The following is a 19,565-nucleotide window of genomic DNA, read 5'->3' as shown; positions in this document are numbered from 1 at the left end:
ATTCTTTTCTTAAAGTCCCTAAAACAACTCCTCAATCACTCTACAAACAATTCAACTTGGTTGGCAGTTGGATGGTGGTTGCATGCTCTGGCAGTACAACCATTCAACTTGATAGACACGCCCCCTTATCGTATACAATGCATCTCCACACAGTTCTACTTTACGTACAAATCAACCAGATTGATACAACCGCTCAACCAAATTGAACTGTCTGTAGAGCTCATTAACCTATTTAAAAAGGTATAAGATAATATAGAGGACTTACATATCAGAAGAATGAACTTGAGACACCTGAGTGACAACCTAATGCATTGGACCACTCAAACGTAAGCTTCTGTATATTTATTTGAAATGCTTGTATTTTAAAGGCTGCAAAAAGAGGATCAGCTCTAATCAGAGTAATGATCTTTATATTTGTTGATTCTATTTTTAAAGTATTAAGCTGCTTCATACGTGTAAGATTGCACACGATTTATTAATACCTCAGTACAATATTCACCAAATTGTTTATTTTGGCAACAATGTGCTGGCAGGATTACTTATACAGATTCCTCATACGAAACATAGACATTCTCTAGAACAGAGGAAATGATAGTAACATGTTGTATCTATTTAAACATTTAATCTACACAGCTGATAAAGGTAAATGTATAGGAGGTGAAATAATAATGAGATAAAGCGATTTAAGTTATCGGATAAAAGTATTCATACACACAACATCAATATTTCACAAACAATATCAGTTGCAGTCATGTATAACTAGTGAAAGTCTCCATAGAAACCCTCACACTATCTGTTTTTATTTGTACCCTAAGGTCACTAGGTGTGCATGGACACAACTATTAGTGTCCACACTGGGCTTTTGATGTTGTTTTTTTACCTACCTTACGGACAAAAAAAAGAAATGGAGCGTAAGTCTGTCGTCCCACTGGCTCGGTAACGGTAGCGAATTGACAAAAACCCTGCGCAAAAAAGTAAAGTTCACTTCGGTTTGCAGTACAGCCACTGTGGGGCTTTTCTGTGCAGGTCCACTGGATTTTGTCGATTCCTTACTCTTACCGAGCCAGTTGGACGACAGACTTACACTGACGGACGGACTTACTTCCCACTGGCTCAGTAACGGTAGGGAATCGACAAAAACCCTGCGCAGAAAAGTAAAGTTCACTATGGTTTGCAGTACAGCCATTGTGGGGCTTTCTTAAAGCGCAGGGTCACCGGATTTGTCGATTCCTAACCCTTACCGAGCCAGTGGGACGACGGGCTAGGCATTGAAAATAACAGTTGAAAAATGCACAGAAACAATGATTAGCAGAAAGAAAGATACTATAGCAAGATTAGTTAGCTTTACATTAACTTTCTCTAAGCGGCCATAATCATAACAGATCAGGGTTATACAATACTTATTCACATGTGATCATCAAACTCATAATAGTCATTATAACTAAAGCATTGGTTAAAAAAATGCTGCTTGGTGGGCGTGATGAAGCTGAAAAAATCCGGTTCGATAAAGTCAAAGGAACTTCTAGAATACATTCATAGATTGTTGGCTTAAATTGTTGCCTTTTTTAAAGCTTCAGCAGCATAGGAATCGAAAACTGATCCATCACATTGCACAATAGCATGGCAAAAAGAGTTATTAGTTAGTTAATAAACAATAATAGAAAATATGTTTGTGCTTTTAGTCACCGTCCTATTTAATAACAATACAATACTTCTCGGGTAGGAACTTAGTATGTAAAATTTATGAGATACAAATGTAGTCATACCGAATATTTAGTTCTTCAGAACTGTTTCAATGGGTATCTGACAGGTTAGATACTGTTATCATTTTAAACAAAACAAATAATTAATTTATACACTATTCTAGTAACTTCATTTCAGTGATAAATATTTGAAATTATAACTCTGTTGTTCAAGAAATTAAATTGATATACAGGTACTGCGAGATTAGGTTATTTATAATGCAATACAGAAATTATTGGTGGTTAAATCAAATAAATTAGCTACAGATTTTGCTTCAAATACTATACAATAACCAGTGATGTATTATTTTGAAGCAATGTAATAATTCAATAGCGTGACAAGAAAAAACATCAATATAAGCTCGTTTTACGAAATGATGTTTTACTACTATGTTTACAAATAAACTATGACAAAACAGTGAAAATAGAGATACATTTATATACTGTTAAATCGATAAAAAGACCATGCATATAAGAAAACATACGCATACCAGAACACATGCTTTCCAGAGCAATGAAATACAAAAATGTTTAAGTATTTGAGTCTGTACTTATCGTACAAATGTATGAAAAACACGAGAAATCATTGTTTTGAAAGCACATTAAACATTTTGGAGCAGATCGAAACACTTAACTATTAAAAACACTCTAAATTACAGTTTTCAGTCTTATTTTACACGAATCCCGAAACAGTGAAATACTAATCACAAATATTTATTGACATAAACACAAACCAGGCGGCCATATGCAATCTGCTGCTGGTCCCAGTGAGTCGGTAAAACAGAAATCTGCGCACGCTGCTCAGCGGCACAAAAAGGAATCAATGCTCGTCGACATAACAGTTTACGAAAGAGCTTTTGAAATAAAATTCAGTAAAACGTTCAGTATTATACACTTATTATGGAACAATAACAATAAATTATTATGCTTATCATGTAATAAAGAAGAATACTATTTTGTTTTGTGGTACGTCCCTATTTAGAAACTACTTATTATAAGAATTTTTTTTATAAATTTAATGGCTTTTCACCCCAAAAGAAGCATTAAGTCGTTTGAGTTTCGAATTCGAATTTCGAATAGCCGTGCGATGGCCGTGCGGATGAGCATCGTTCAATCCAATAATTATCAGGTTCCTAGCCACATAATGTGTATTTATTTATTGAACGAACGTACATAGGGCTTTTACAAACATTAAACACACGTCGAAAGTTTATAAGTATTATTCAGAAATACAATCACTACCTACGTTCATTAATTTTATAATGCACATCCTCACTCAATATCACTATCTATAATAAATACTTCAAATACAAACAAAATGTAATACGTAAGCCTATCAGATAAATTCACTGATTATTTTTGCTTTGATGTAGTGCGGAGATGTGTTGAATATATCGAACAGGACTATTTATTTTTATATAGGTATTGGCAGTTTGTTGGAATAGCACTATTGTGAGCCATATGAATATTTACCTAATTGTGTTTTAATAATAAACTTATTTGCCATAAAACCACAATATTGTTCTAAATTAAACTAACACTTGGCACCCAAATGTTAAAAGTAGATATTGTAATAAATTGAATACAATCATTAGTTGTACTAATTTTAATTGATGGCATGAGGGGTCATGAAATAATCAACGCATATTAATTTGATTTTGGGGACGAGGATTCGGAATTTCATTTTCCGCTGTATTTAAAAAATTTATTGAAAATCATTTTGTGACCTTTATAATATTACTAGCTGACTACTGAGTGACTTACTGAGAAATGTTCTGAGTACAGTTTGGAGGATGTGAATTCTAGTGTACCTGAAAACTGTGTCTCTTTTGGTGGAAAAAATATAATTTTAAAGAATGAAAAGTTTACGTTTTTAAAGTTTTTGTTTCACTTGATCGTGCCATATCTTCCTCGGTGTCCCCGACATCCAACCATTCACTACTGTATACCACAATGTTACTATTAAAAAAACTACATTACATCTAATTTTATTCGACTCAAACGAAGACCAAAAAATGATATTTTACAACAACAAAAATTATCATTACATTCATACTGCTTAGTTTTTAAAACTACCTTAATTAGTTTATTTTCATAAATATACTTTACTTTTTCATTTAATATAAATATATTATAAAATTATTTCTAAATATTTAATCTAAATTTGTTTAATGTAACATAATTTCAATACATTGAAGTCAATTTTATTTACGTACACAATTTGTCACATAAAATTGTAAAATTGGGGCCTCAGCACGGGTAAAGCACCCAGTGAGGCTCACATTACCAATGAATAGCATGTAAAAAATATGTGAGTTAATTATATCCCACCAACCCAGATCGGGAGATATTAGATGAGGTAGACCTTTTGACCTTTCCACCAGGACTCTCTCGGAACATCGCCTTGCACCGCAGTGGGAGGAATGGATTCATTCTTCCGTCCTTCCTTGACACACTGATCCCCAAATTCTTACCCACCATTCATGCCTTTTTCTTTCCCAGAACTTCTTCTCCTTCCTTTCCTAAAGAGACCCTCCGCCCATCATCCCCAAATATGACATCGACCCTGATGGAAATTGTTTTTTCAGGGCCTCCTGTGGAGTTATGTTAAAAAAAAAGAAAAATTCTTGCAGAACTTTGATAGCATTATTAAATTTAATTAAAAATTAAATGGAGTTCCTGAAATGGAGAACGAATTAAAAAAAAACAATAAAAAAAAATTGACTATTGGATTAAGGTACTTTGAGGGAGCTTGCAAATAATGGCAATATAAATGAATATATTGTTTGATGTATCATATCTGTCGTAAGAATATTGACCTTTTAAAAATGTTAACATTTTCTTTATAAACTGCATGTTTTAATTGTTAAACCGTTGATGCTATTATTTTTCTCACTGACATACCATTAAAAAAATAAACTGAGAACGTAGCTTTACAATTAAATATTTCTGTAAATTAAAAAGTTCACTAGGAACTAACGAACAAAAGCCTAATTTACAGTGGAGGTTAAATTATTATTTATTTTAATTTTCATAACTTACTGGAATAATACAGTTACAAAAATGAACTTTCAGGCTTATTTATAGGCGATGGGCGAAGTTTTTACAAAGCTAAAGAAGGAAGAAGCGCAACACGGATTTTTTTTTTCACTTATTGGAGCCGAAGCAAGGTATCTGGTAAGGAATTTCAATAACATTTTGTAGGTATCTAATAACAAGTAGGTAGGTACCGATACCGGTAGTAAAAAATCTAAGAATTACAACAGTAGAAGTACAACTTTTTTTTCATCGCAAATACTCGAGAATTTTTTGATTATTTTCTTATTTATGAAGTTTCTAACCACATCAATAATCATTTGAGGTCCAACAAAATTTACAATAAACAACGCAAAACCCAGATACGGCATCGCCGATATTAAAAATACCAGCTTCTAAAAAAAGTTTTTTGAAAGATATGTTTTATCGCTACAGGGGAATCAACCATACACCATCAAGAGTCAAACAAGTGCGTACTACTTAGGTTAGTAGGTACGCAGTTGGAATGCAGAAACGACAATAACATTACATTACATATTTGCTTTCTTTAAAAGTTACTTTACAAAGTTTTAGCCAACAAACAACAACCAAACGATAAAAAATATACTCTTGAAACTTTGTGGTTTGCCCTCAGTAGATAGGTACATAGGTATTTAAAATTTTAATATTCCAAGAGGTTTGTTATTTTTATTTGTTTGAAGCAGCTTGCTTAGATGTGGTCGCTTTGCCGTAATGGCCATTACGGTATTCAAGTAATTTTAAGCATAACAAATTTCGTCGCTTGTGGGCAATATTAATTTGAAAATAAAAAATAGACCTCAAAAAACCACACATTTTTAAAGGATTAATATTTATCTGGCAGAAAAAATTAAATAAAATATCGTTTTTTGTAGTAAATAATAACAAATAGTATTAGTCAAGATGTTAAGTTTTGCTGTGCATTTCATTAAGCACGGTAATGAAAATTATAAAAATATTTTTGAATTAGCAATCTTTCGGAAGGATTTCGATACGTACAACAGCTGGTTCCGACTTGCTTCCTTTTCAGGACAAGTAATTCTTGAAGGTCTGTAAGTCAAATAAAAACATTTGATTTACTGTACTGAAGAGATGAACTGTCCTCCCGTCCGCCGTCATCGCACAAGCAGCATCTTCCGCTTATGATTGAAAGAGCGTAGCGAAAGCGTTTTAAATTTCAACTGTCTATAAATTTGTATGTTTTCCGTTTTCTAAAATCTGCTGCATCTGAAAGTTTTATTATATTATTGACTGTACAGTTTAGGATTTTTGTAAAAGGGAGTGGCGCCCTCTGCTATTTTCAAAAAGAACTGCTGAAGTTTTAACTTTGCTTACGGTTCATATAAAGATTATATTTTTCAAATGTAAACTGTCATGTTTATTTGAACTTTCTTATTCGCATTTTTTAGATATTATGGTACATACACGGAGAAAACTTACTGATACAAAATATTGCAATTTTATTAAATTATTATAGTATTCCTGTTAAAAACGTGACTGCAGGCCTTTACCGAATAAATTGACAGATTTCCCAACAAAGTATCAGTAAAACTCGAATGTGTTATGAGGACGGCGGAACACTTGTTCATAAAAATACTATTCTTATCGCATTTCGTCGTAATATTTATCGGAAAAAGGACACCTGCGTGAACACGTTTCCCGAAATATTCTGAATGGACTCATATTTTATCAGGAATTGGATTGCTTTCACGTTTTTAATAGGATTTCAATAAATCAACTGATTTTTTTCCGTGTAGGCATGTTCGTCGTTCGTACTACCCACTGGTCCTACAGATTTGTGATAGTGACGTTTCTTTGAAAAAAAAATAAAATCCCTTATTAGAAATGTTATGGTGACCGGATAACTCATAAAAATAAGTAAAACTAGATTAAATAGGTTACATAGATTAGGTTTATATGTTAGTTTTTTCCATCGCTCTCATCAAAGGTTTTTTGAATTGTCTATGTGTTGAGTTATCACGAAACCTTAAAATATATGGTTTTAATTAAGTTGATAGGTATTTAAGTACCTACCTACAAATCTTATTCAGATTAAATTTTGGTTTTGATTTTTATTATTATACCTATTTTTTTGGACGCGAAGTCTACAAGGAGAAAAATGAGTACCAAGATACTGTTAAATTTTGACTGCATGTCTATTTCCTAATAAAAGTTTAGTCACTCAGAATATATCAGAACACGTGTTCACGCAGGTGGCCTTGTCCGAATAAATATAATGGATGAAATGGGGATATATTATTATTTTGAAGAAAACGTATTCCGACTTCCTCATAACTTATTTGTGCTTTACTGATAGTTTGTTATGAAATTTGTCAAATCATTCGTGATAGGCCTCCAATCCCATTTTTAACAGGAAAACGAATACTTAAAATAAAATTATGAATTTGTAAATTGCTTTTCGGTTCGTGGTACTTTTTAGATTTTTTTTATTAATTACAATTTAAGGCGTAATACATATAGACAGATATTTTACACATCAAATGAGGAAAATAGTACAATAAATAAAATTTTATTCGTTTTGCTGGCCAGCTTCATTAATTACTATGATGTGAATTCATCGAGGGGTAACACGAATTTACACACTTTAATGTTCATCGCATTTGTTGAGAGACCGCTCTATCACCAGATGTTAGCAATCCCCGGCCAATGGAAGGCGGTGAGGTAATTAAAGCTTCAAAAGGCCAAGTGCCATTTGGTCCGATTAATTACTGAAAAAAATATTAGAGATAAATTAATTTGACTCGCACTTAGCAACTCCACTCAGTTTTTAGCGAAATTTGATATAGGTATATAAAAAATAAAATATAATAATAGATGGGTACGGGTAAGAACTTTCTCACGGGACACGGGTGACATGCTGTTACATTTTTTGTCCAAAAGTCCTGAACAAATTGTTGGTATTTTTCTACATTTTTTGGATGGAAAGAAAAACATTTTACAAGGTAGGATTATTAGATATCTTTTTTTGTCCATAGACAGTATTTTGTATAAAAACGTTTTGAACAAGAATAAAAGCTTTCGGACCATAAAATAATACTCGTATATTGTATTACTTGTAGAACATACTGTAAATTGATCCATCCCTCTCGCCAGTGGCGGTTCGTGACTTTTGGGTGTACCAGAGTATTACAAAAATGGCACTCTCTATATTGTTGTAGCTGAAAGCGATTTTTTATTTTTTTTCGAAAATTCGATTTTTTCTATGAAGATTTTCAGGAAATCCGTGCTGCCCATGGTCAAACTGACATTTTCATACAAAAAATCGAATTTTCGAAAAAAAAAAACTTACTAACACTAACTTTATTTAGTTAAATACAACAGTCGAATATGTGTAGGTATATTTTTAATTAATTATTTAGATCAAATGTCCAATGAATATTTTGATTTTGTATTAATTTTAGGCGTGTAAAATTAATTTGGTTAATTTAAAAATACGTTTAACATTTCTGGTATAGATTACCTCAGTTCTATTCGGTGACTATATTCAGGAATAGTTTAAAAATTCAAAAAAAAATTAATATCACATAATCTCGCACAGTTTTTTTCTTATTTTTTGCTCATAACTGAACTGCCCCAGTAACCGGCAACAATGTTTTGAATTTATTATTAATCTAAATTATAACCTTAAATTAGTATACTGGGCATTGACAAGTACATATTATGGTACTTAGTTATCTGGTATCGTTGGATACGTATACATTTGCGAACCGAAACGCGAGCCGTACCATGAACTACGGGAAAAGAACGAATAAACTGCAAGCGGCGTTTCGCGCCATTTGCGGTTGCTTCGTTTCTTTCCCAAAAGTTGATATTCAGTTCGGCAGTTAGGCTCGCGGAAGTGTACGTAGCATTAGAAACTTAAGTAACAGAAAGGACAACATGTACAAACTTTGGTTAAAATGCTTAAATGCCCATCTACTGGACGTTTGAACAGATCGATTTTTGAAGTGAAACTTCTTTACGCGCGTTATGCATTTTCGAGGACCGGAGTAAAACCGACTCATGACCGTCACGAAAAACCGTGATCATTTCGCTATAGGAGCCTAGCTAATATTATATACCTAGTTTAGGTCACTCTCCAAACAAGCTTCGCGGTCTAGAGGCAGAGCGCCCGACTCTCGTCGTGAAGAACTGAGGTTCGATCCCCGCTTTAACTATTTTTTTTTTCTTTTTGTGATTTTTTTAATACGAGGAAAAGTGATAAAATGCTCTCGTGCTGCGACTTTGTCAGGCATACATATAAGAAGATATCTACATGATTGTTGTCAAAAATGCACATTTATATTTTTTTATTGAGTAATTTATTTTTAGAATTTTTGCGATCGAACCTTCTAATTCTGTTTGAAACGATCGATTGAAGGAAGCGAATTTTGTATCGTAATATAATATCATATACAAACTCCGTTATAAAAATAAGCGCGGGACAAGACAATTGAGGAGTACACGTTGTATACGCGGTTCTCGTCGCACGAGATACCTCTCCTCGCAGTCTAGAGGCAGAGCGTTCGACACTCGTTATGCAGGACCCGGGTTCGAATCCCATATTTTTATAACTTTTAATTTTTTTTATCACATGCTACTTATAAATATGTCAATATTAGGAATCTAGTTAAACGTTCATTTGTTAACAACACGCCTATAAATAAATGTATGCTTTTTAAAACTATAATGTACAGCATTCTGAATAATAATAATATGAAATGAAAAGAGAGAGAGAAGAATACTAAAAGTTTCACTTCCGTCGTGCGTAGGTTTGCCGCACACTGTATTTTTTTTTATGTGGTATTATAATACGTTCGAGGGGGAAAATCTTTAGTTCTCTTAAAATTCTTAACAAAATTTGCACTTCGTTCGCGAATGGAAATAATGCTATTAATTGCCTAAATGACAAGGTCTGAATAGCTTTGTACCTACTTACCATTCCCTTTCTCTTTCCTCATTCCATTCGGTCTCACAACATCCTTAAACGGGAGTCACACAGTTAAATCACTGGGTCGAGAAATTAACCTCTTTTGATATTTAGCAGGGATATTAACGTGCAAAAATCACGCTGCAAAAAACAGAAACACAAGCGCTTTATATGGAAGCTGCACAGTGCACAGAGCAGTAGACAGAACAAAGAGATGATTCTAGAACAGTGTGCCAGTTATTGTGCTCTCTAATCCCCGAAGCGCTAACGAACTATATTCTTGTAATTATTTGTAAAGGATTTAATGTTTGCTGCAGCCGAGAAGATTTTCCACTGCATCATGCGCCAAAGCACCTGAGCTCTTGCGAATACCACTGGAGTGTTTAACTGTATATGCAACACAAAACTAAAACACTTCACCAAATTATTTAATACAAATATTCGTTTTTTCGGTTCTTTTTACAGGATGGTTATCATATTTTTTCCTCATCTTAATGTATAAAAATCGCGTGTCACTTTGTTCGTACACGCTAATCTCCGAAACCGTCCAACTGATTTCAATGAAATTTTCTAAATTTGTATGTTTGGTTGTTGGAAAGATAAGATAGTTTTGGACCCGATAGGTGGCGTTGTTGTCGAAATTTTTTTTAAGAGATCTCATCCAAAAAAGGGTTGTAATTCATTTTTAAGTTGTGTAAGCTTTCAATTGATGGCAGTGACAACAAATTTATTTTTCTTCTTTCGTATGGTAAGGGGGTCAGAGGGGGACATCTAGGTCTGCGAGACAGTCTAGGGCTACAGGCATCGCCATGTGAACCTCATCAATCCCGCCGGGGAACGAATGGAGCGGGCATCGAAATACAAATTTAAAAAATCTATACTACGCATTTAGAGAAAATGTCAACTCAAACATCGTTTCATATTCAGCGCTGATGTTTCACGGATATATGAACATAAACAAGGTGTGAGTTTAGCTTTTTTGTTTATCTTTTTTTTATTATGATTATAATTTAATTGTGCTGTGTATCATTTTGTGTATAATTATTATTATTTTTAGTAAAATGAGTATTCATCGCACTTAAACTTCGTTTCATTTTCAGTTTCCTTGACGCTACACTTTTTCTGAAGTGTTCCACGGATATACGAACATGAACATCGTGTGATTTCAGCTTTATCTTGTTTATCATGTGTTTATATTTTTTAAAATTTTAATTGTGTTGTGTATTGTTTTTATATTTAGTAAAATCTTAATAAGCAGCATAGGAGCACGACGCCAACGAAATGCAAGAGAAAATAGAACGCACGCAAAATCTGCGCAAATAAATTATGAAGATACATAGAATAACGCAATAGAGAGACGTACGCAAGAATCTCAAGCACATCGCAACGAAAGTTTAGGGCAAAATACATTTAAGAGCGAGAGCGGCGCATCAAAAAAATATATAGGTATACTCGTACATTCAGAGCGCAAGAACGACGAACACAGTAAACGAGCCGCGAAATAACACGTACATCATTTGTTCGTCTTGCGTTCGAATATGCATCAGAGATGGTTTAATCAGCGCATTCTAAAATTGCCAACAGTGCAATGGACAAAGTTAAAATTAATCAACTTAATAAAATCCCGCAATGAAACACCTGGCATCTGTTGCGCATCGGGAAAATTGTATTGCCACCTCTTACCAATCTGCTGGAACCTTTTCAGACGATTCAAAACTGTTTAAGTTACGCAAATTTCATTTTTCGTTCCAAATGACATCGTTTGAAGCAACTAAAATTCACGATCACACATCCGATACCTAACGAGGACCCTAAGTTTCTCTAAATAAATTTTGATGAAGAACGCGTTACAATCCGGTGCCAGTACAATTTCATCGAACGGCCGAACGAGCAATTGTGGGCATGTTCTAATTTTGTTTGGAGTATCGAAACAAACTTACTAATTTTTTTAAAAAAGAGTGTCAACACAAATGAGAAATGACAACTTATCCTACTGTTGCAAAGTATCCCAATGGTACCGTCCAAGACTAAAATTTTATTTAAATTCGATTTCCGATTCGTGTGTCATTCGCAATGACAATCAATAAATCACAAGGGCAGACAATATCCATTTGTGGCTCGGACTTCACGGAATCCGTGTTTCTCCAACGGGCAATGCTCACGTGTGGGTAAACCATCGAATCTATTCATATTGACAATAGACGGATTTACAAAAAATATTGTTCACCAAATCACACTACATTACATTTAAATTCAATACTATAATTTAAAACAACAATATTGTTTAGACTTAAGAATCAACCTTTATTTACCTTGTTTATAATTCTTTTATCAATTATTTATCAATTAAGTTTTTTCATTTTATTTATTAAACTTGAGTATGATGAATAAAAAAATAAATAAGACAAATTTAAATCGAAAGCATAGACATATGAATATTAGTAGACCTGCCCTAAGTGATTAAAAGCGTATTATCCCCACTCCCCATACCGGTTCCATTGGAGCCGGCTGTGCTCGCGTATGGCCTCAAATGAAATTTGAAAACGTGACGTCATCATTCTTGTGCGAACTATGGTCGAGGCATCATCGGTTCATTTTACGAAATAACACGGCACAATGTTGACTTGTGCTATGAAAACTTGTAAAAATAGATGTGAAAAAGAGAATAAACCCAATTGTCGTATTACATTCCATATATAAGCATTATTTTACTTTATTTTAAGCATATTCACATCGTATAATATGAATCAGTTGTTACTATCACATCGAGAAACGTCTGGACGCGAAACACAAAGCTGGTTGGTTGCTGGGAAGTAAATAATGAACATTTATAAAAGTGTCTTAACTAAATACTTAAACGAAATATTCGACTCTGAAAATAGAACCGAATTTTTTTGCCGAATTTGGACTTCGCAAATTTGTTCATAACGTGGCGAGTAATTTGCGCTCCCATGTAAAAATGTCTATTCATTCAAAAGCAGATTTTACTTTTAAGAAGTAAATGGTGATATTATAATGCGAGATGCCTATTTACTGTCAGATTGATTTATTGACGAATCACAGTCAGCTTCACCCCCTTCGTTCTTCAACAGTTGATTTTACCCCTCGCCATTATCTTCTCGTCTATTAATTCCTATGTCTGTGATCGAAAGTGTTTTCTATAGATCGTATTCGTACGGAAATCTGTCACACTGTCAAAGACATTAGGATTTTTTTTAAATATATAGAACGGTGCCCGTCGCATTTTTACTTATTTTCTATCGTACTGAACAATAATCACAATCTGCTGAATTGACACGTTGAAAAAATATCTACGATATAATATATAAGATGCATGAGACTTGTGCATGTATTTTATGTATGTCAAATGCATAAAATATCCGACAACACCAGATAAAAGGCAGTCTACATCTAAGTATTATGTATTATTATTTTTTTATTCTAATCAAATATATTATTATTTCAAAATATACTTCTACCCTTGCATACATTCTGGAATAAATTTTTATTGAGGCGATGGCATACGTAGTAATGCAAAACGTGTGTTTTTGGTTTGAAATTTTGATCGCCTAGAAATGTTTCAGATGCTTTAATTAAATACTGCTAGTAGAATACATCTTGGCCTTTAAAATAATCGAGTATTTTTTAGATTAATCTTTTTATAAGCCCAGAAAAAATAATGTAAAGGCCTTTGAAAACTGCTTTAAAGTTCAAAATCTCATACTTACGAACCCATTTTCGGTTATGATTTTATTGTATAATGTGGAAAATTAAGTAATTTATAAAATGACCGAAAAAAAAATTAATATTTATGCCTGAACATCCACAAAATAAAATAAAAGGCACTTTTTGGCCATGTGTTTTTCTTGCGTAAATCAAAACAGGCGGATGGTGTTAAGCAGGAATTTAAACCTTATCGCCATCTACGTTAGGGTTGTTATTGATAGCGACTCAATTTAAATATTACACGACGTAGTGCATCGCCTAAATATTATTATTATTATTTTTAAAATGAGGTCTGTATAAAATGTGGTCTACATAGAAGGCGGTCTGTGGCAGGACAACGTCTGCCCCGGCCCACTAGTAGTATTAATTAAAATTACAAAAAATTGTAAAACCAGAGATAGCAAGAATCGAACGTCACCAACATTACCTAAGTAAATAAAGTTACGCGAAGAGAAAGAAGAAGAAATTTCTGGATAAACATAAACAAGTCCTTTTACAGCGTAATCGCAAAGATAATCGATTCCTAATATATTCAGAAAAATAAAATAAAAAATAACAAAATCTAAAAGGTATAACAGGTACATCACGTGATTCTATATTGTATTCACGTATTTCAACTACTGAAATGGTTTGCAATGAACTTTATATCGATTTTCGTGACTTTTCAGAGAAAAGTTTTTATTTCATCACCGACAAAGAAAAATATGCTTTCAGATTGAGAATGAAAGTGTTTAAGTTTGTAATTGAATTAAAAGTTGTTGTGTGAAATATCACATTTTCGCTGTAATTAAAAATTTCAGCCGACAACGTTTTGCCTTCGAAAAGAACGAGTGCATGAAATAGATTGCTGTAGGTCACTGCAAAATTTAAAGTTATATTGCCTTTCAAATCCGTCTACATGACATTCGATAATAGATCACCGATGAGGTGACATTTTTTCACAAAAATAGCCCAGAAGTCAATAATTTTAAAACCAGGTTCGTATTTTTAATGTGACTTAATAAAAAACATTAAAAACCGTTTATTTGTAGATTTGCAATGTTGCTTACCAAACATCGATATTTCTTTTAAAATAACCACTCAAGATTGAATAGTTTACTCTGTATATCTACATTTTGTGTTTGGCTTTCCCGAGGCGTATTGATTGAAAAGATGGACCATTAGTGGAACACGCTGTGACGTATTGACGTTGAACCTTTTTCTAGATATATAAAAAGGTTTTTGTGCGACCCGTTTAGATTATGACGGAGAACAGACACAACCCGTATTGTCACATTTTTTTATTATTCCTGACTGGATTATGTGACGATAGAATGTTAACTCAAGATTTTTGCTTTTTATCTTAAACTATATTTTTTATATACAAAATGCCCATAATGAAAGAGATAACCAAAGTCAGAAATTCCATTTGTGTGTTGTACTAAAACCTCTTGAACGGTGAGCTCTAGCGAGTTGCACAGTTTTTTTCCTGTTTGTAATTCCGAAATATTCGCATCTATAATATTTTATTCTATTTATTTGTTTTACCTACTAGTTAAACGTTGATTTATATATTTTTCTTTAATATTTTTTTTATATTTATTGATTGCTATAGTGACAATAGTTCCATGATAAATCAACACACTGACAATACACTTTTTAAAAGTGATATAAAGTCATTAGAAACGATAAAAAAATTAGTTTAAACCTAACCTAACCTAACCTAAATAACCCAGTTAATAAAGTTGTTGTTTCATCACTTTCCATGACTTTATATAAATTTTTAAAGATGTGATGAATTATCATTTTGATGATTTATCCGGTCACCAGTGACAATATGAGTAAATTGAATTGCATATCCCATCCATTTACCTAGCAATAAAATCAATAAAATTAATTATTTTCATCATTATTATACATTATATTATTAGTTTTAATGCATTAATGTAATTAAGACCAGTTTTATGTAAAAGCACCAATGGCGTAATTATAATAAAATAAATAATTATGTTTGCTCACAGTGTCAAAAAAAAGAAAGGGCTTCATATATATAAAGTGTTGCCATAATAATACGTAAATTAAAATTTATTTGGAAATCTTAACAATGCACTTCAGACACCAAGTATTGGATCATCAGCCAAGAAAAAGCAAAAATCAAAGATTTTATTTAAACCACCAGGGTGCGGCAAAACAGACAGTGCAAAAATGGACAGTTACTGTTTTGAAGGACTATTAAAGAAACTGCGCAAATTGCAGAAATGGGGTATATTTCATTTTGTGCATCATCCAGATTTATGCATTAAGTCTTGAATATGACAATGATGATGCCACCCAGCAGCGATACATTGATGAAGGCGATTTCTGAAGTTTTCGTGCCCTTTTTGGCACATCTCGACGGATAAAGCGGTGATTTCCTCCCGAATTCGATCCTTGTGCTCTCGGTGTGAGGCCGATGTTTAAAATATTTTCCTTCAGCATTACAGGAAGAAGCCGCAAATTGCGGCCGGAAGGCGCTGGGTGGCGACGAACCAACGGCAAATTTCAAAATGTGCCGACGGCGAAGCCTCGGTGTTGTCCGGACCAAACCATGGTAACGACTGAAAACGACCAGTGTTGCCAACTCGATTTTCAAAATAAAGCCGTACGTCTCCTGAAAAGCAGCTTAAGAGAACTAAAATCTTGTACACTTAAGTTGGGACCGAAACAGTGTTGCTACGTCCAAAATTTTAATATCCCTCAATTTCAAATCGAAATATCCTTATTATTTCAGAATGGAATTTTATGGGGCATTCTCCATTTTTTCAGTACTGGATATTCCACATAGTATTGTTTCCAATCCCAGGGGGGGGGGTGCTAGAGAATTTCAGTTAAAACCGAATTTCCATAGATTTTTGTGATTTACCAATTTCCCTATAAATATATTGTTCAAACCTATTTTGTATCAAAAAAGAGCTAGATCATCTGCAAAAACGAGCTAAAACAGGTTTTTTGGAGCCGACAGTCTCAATTTAGAGCAAAATCTAGCCCTGAAGGAGCTAAGTTGCCAACACAGTTAGACAATTAGACCCCTCCCAGGTTCCTACCCCCACCACATGGGATGTACCGGCCCTTCAAAACAGCACTGTCTATTTTGCTGCACTCTGTATTTATTGTTATCTGTGTATTTTTAAGGGTACGATGCTGACTGTCTTTCATTTAAATTTTTGTTGTAAATTACTTACGTAATATACTGTGCCTGCTCTCAACACAGGAGATACATAATATAGGTATATGCCTTAAGTTAAAAAGGTAAATTTGATATAAAAAATGTATTATTTATATTTTTTTGAAAAATAAAAAAAAACATGAAGCATTTTTTTAAACATAGTGCTAGTATACATCTTTTATATAAGACAGAATAAGTTTTCACATTAGATTGAGTTATTTAACTGTGCAACATTGAGCATTGATATTATTAGATGTACACGAAAAGTAATTGTCAAACCGGTCTGATCGTTGAAAGAATTTATAAGCCAGAGAAACAGTAAGTAATCTATTTACTCTAAAAAATATTAACATAATAGAAAACAGAGATTTTTTTAACTTCTATAAGATACTAGTTGGCCCGGGCAGACGTTATCCTGTCACAGACCACCTTCTACGTAGGGAAGTTAAATTTTGTGTTTTAATTTTGTATTTGATGAGAAACATGAAAAAAAATATTTTTTTCACATTTTTTTTTCTTCTCGACAATATCGCCACGTCTCACAAACCATCCTTTATTTCAAGCTAGAAACAACCCTACACATTCACAAAATTTCATTGAAATCGGCTGGGCGGTTTCGGAGATTAGCGTGTACGAACACAGTGACAGGTGATTTTTATATATTAGGATAGTAGCATTTAATTCTCATAATTATGTAACTATATTTTAATTTAAAGATGTACCCCCCATAAAAAGCTTCGTACACCGAATACATCCCGTAACCCTCATACACAAAAGTATATGAGGGTTTTTATTTATTAATTTATCAAGAATTAGGAGTATATCTACAACCTCTCTCCATGGCTATAAATGTATTGATAAATCTTTTGTTTGGAAATTTTTCGTCTCATATAATCTTTTGTTTTGTAAAAATTTTTGAATTCATATACCTTTCCTACAAATTTAATTTACTTATTACTTACTTATTCCTTATTATGCAGTGTCAGTAGAAGTAAAGTCACAAGGAGGAAATCCATAATTGGTTTTATTTTGGCTTTATAATATTTATGTACTAACTGAAATAAATGTAAACTGTCGATTTCCCAAAAATTATTAAATAAAATAAATTAGAAGTTTTTTAAAATTATTGTCGTTGTGATTATTGAATTTTTAAATGAAAAAAAAAATCTGTTGGTTTTAGTTTTCAGTGGGTATTTCAGTGTAGTTGTGTTTTGAGCTCTTCAAAGTTGCGATGAACTTATGACTACATAGACAAGGTCTTATTCATTCCTTTAATTTTAAACTTTACAAAATATTTTCCTTTTAAAGTTTGTAACTTTTCGTATTATTTATTAATCCTTAACTTCATACATCAAATCTCGTAATTGTAGAGCTTTATTGGATAAATCATAGACAATGGAATAAATAGATGCCAAATTTAAACTTAATAAAAACTCCCACTTACATGCTGCCATACTAGCATTGACGTATCAGTCGCCCTAATACTTGCCGCAAAACATTCTCTGATAACATAACCTCTATTGTTATTTTATGGGAATTACAGCTGAACTCAATTCTAACATATTCCGTTTGCTTAATACACCTACGATTATGTTCCCTAAATAAAGTAGGTACCATTCTGGAATAGTCCTTCTTTATTCCGTGCATTAACGTACAAGGCAACCCAGTTTCTTTAATGAGGCTACGTTGCACCTAGGAAATGTACAGCGGCTATATTATTCCTTAATCATCTTTAAGTTCAGCATTTATACGTTTTTATACAGCATTATCATCCGGCAGAGCCGGTATAAGTTTACGGTAAGTCGGGCAATAGCACAGACACCATAACACGGCCGATAAACAATTAAAATAACAAACAATATAGCTGAAAAAGCATTAAAATAATTTCCAAGTTTACCTGTAATTTTAGAAAGCAAAAAATACAGCTTTTCAAATAAGAAGAAATTATTACGGCAATTTTATTCGTTCTAGAAAGTTTTGATATAAATTGTAACCAATTTGTTGAGTCACTTTTCTGGTGGCCTAGGAGTTAAAATACCTTCTATTGACCGTGTTCTACGTATAATCCTGAATGAATGAATATAGTGCACAGAAAAATTATTAATTAAATAACGCGAAACTACAGATAGAATAAGTGTTAATAATTATAATTGGAAAAATTCTGATTTTAGGTTAACAAATATTAATCATTTAGTGTGAAAAAATATCATTTTATTTTTCCTTATACTATCTCAGAGTCGCCTTTCTAGCATTCAGTAAAATATTTCGCTCACCTGTAATTGCTGTCATATATACATTGATGCTCTTTGGGCAGAAAAAATCAAACAAATCAAGGTATCCTCTACTCCCCAACGAAGAACACCTCCCGTGCTGTTATATACACATTGATGCTCTTTAGGTGTAAAAATTCACACACATCAAGGTACTCTCTGTTCTACTCTTTACCTCGGTATTCTAGGTACACCTCCCGTGCTTTATTTGTTTCTGCCTGTTAAATTCGGGTCGAAAACTTTTAGAACAGACCTTAAAAATTAAATCTCTCGAAACACTAGGTACTTAAAATTGGTGTTAGTCGTGGTTAAGGTATTTACGTATGTTCAGATAGTTAGCTTTGATCGCTAATCGCATTGGCATATTCGACCGTTTCGACAGAAGGTGAAAGCGGTGAGATAGTTCCACGCTGCTTCTGGCTTGGCTCTGCCGACTTAGAATATAGTGATTACTGATTACCTACCATCTATTTGAAACGCCGCGCCGCTTGTTTATAATAATCCTTCGGGTGCGGTGTAAATCCCATCAAGACCAAACTACAAAACCCACTAAGTAGATTCTGCCGAGGCCCTGTTTATGTTTAAAGTTTTGGTGAACGCACGAGGAATTTGAATTTCCAAATTCTTGTAGGCATGATACTACCTTTGTTGGCGAAAAT

General features: G+C 33.1%; 1 protein-coding gene across 5 annotated transcripts in view; it reads right to left on the bottom strand.

Annotated features, from left to right (window-relative positions):
- Positions 1-19,565, bottom strand: part of Lar (tyrosine-protein phosphatase Lar) — a 538,153-nt gene that overhangs the window by 326,451 nt on the left and 192,137 nt on the right. For 2 of the 5 annotated variants that reach the window (XM_089633272.1, XM_089633276.1), the window contains exon 1: positions 2,234-2,479. The exons of 2 other annotated variants lie outside the window; for them this stretch is intronic. The gene's annotated coding sequence lies outside the window, so the exon portion shown is untranslated. Of the gene's footprint in view, positions 1-2,233; positions 2,480-19,565 lie in introns of those variants that run through there. One more of the 5 variants, XM_089633275.1, reaches the window with a different exon arrangement.

The sequence above is a fragment of the Hesperophylax consimilis genome, chromosome 7 (genome assembly GCF_061612785.1).
Source record: "Hesperophylax consimilis isolate HC1 chromosome 7, BYU_Hcon_1.0, whole genome shotgun sequence".
Taxonomy (NCBI): Eukaryota; Metazoa; Arthropoda; class Insecta; order Trichoptera; family Limnephilidae; genus Hesperophylax; species Hesperophylax consimilis.
This window is presented reverse-complemented; position numbering and strand designations above follow the sequence as displayed.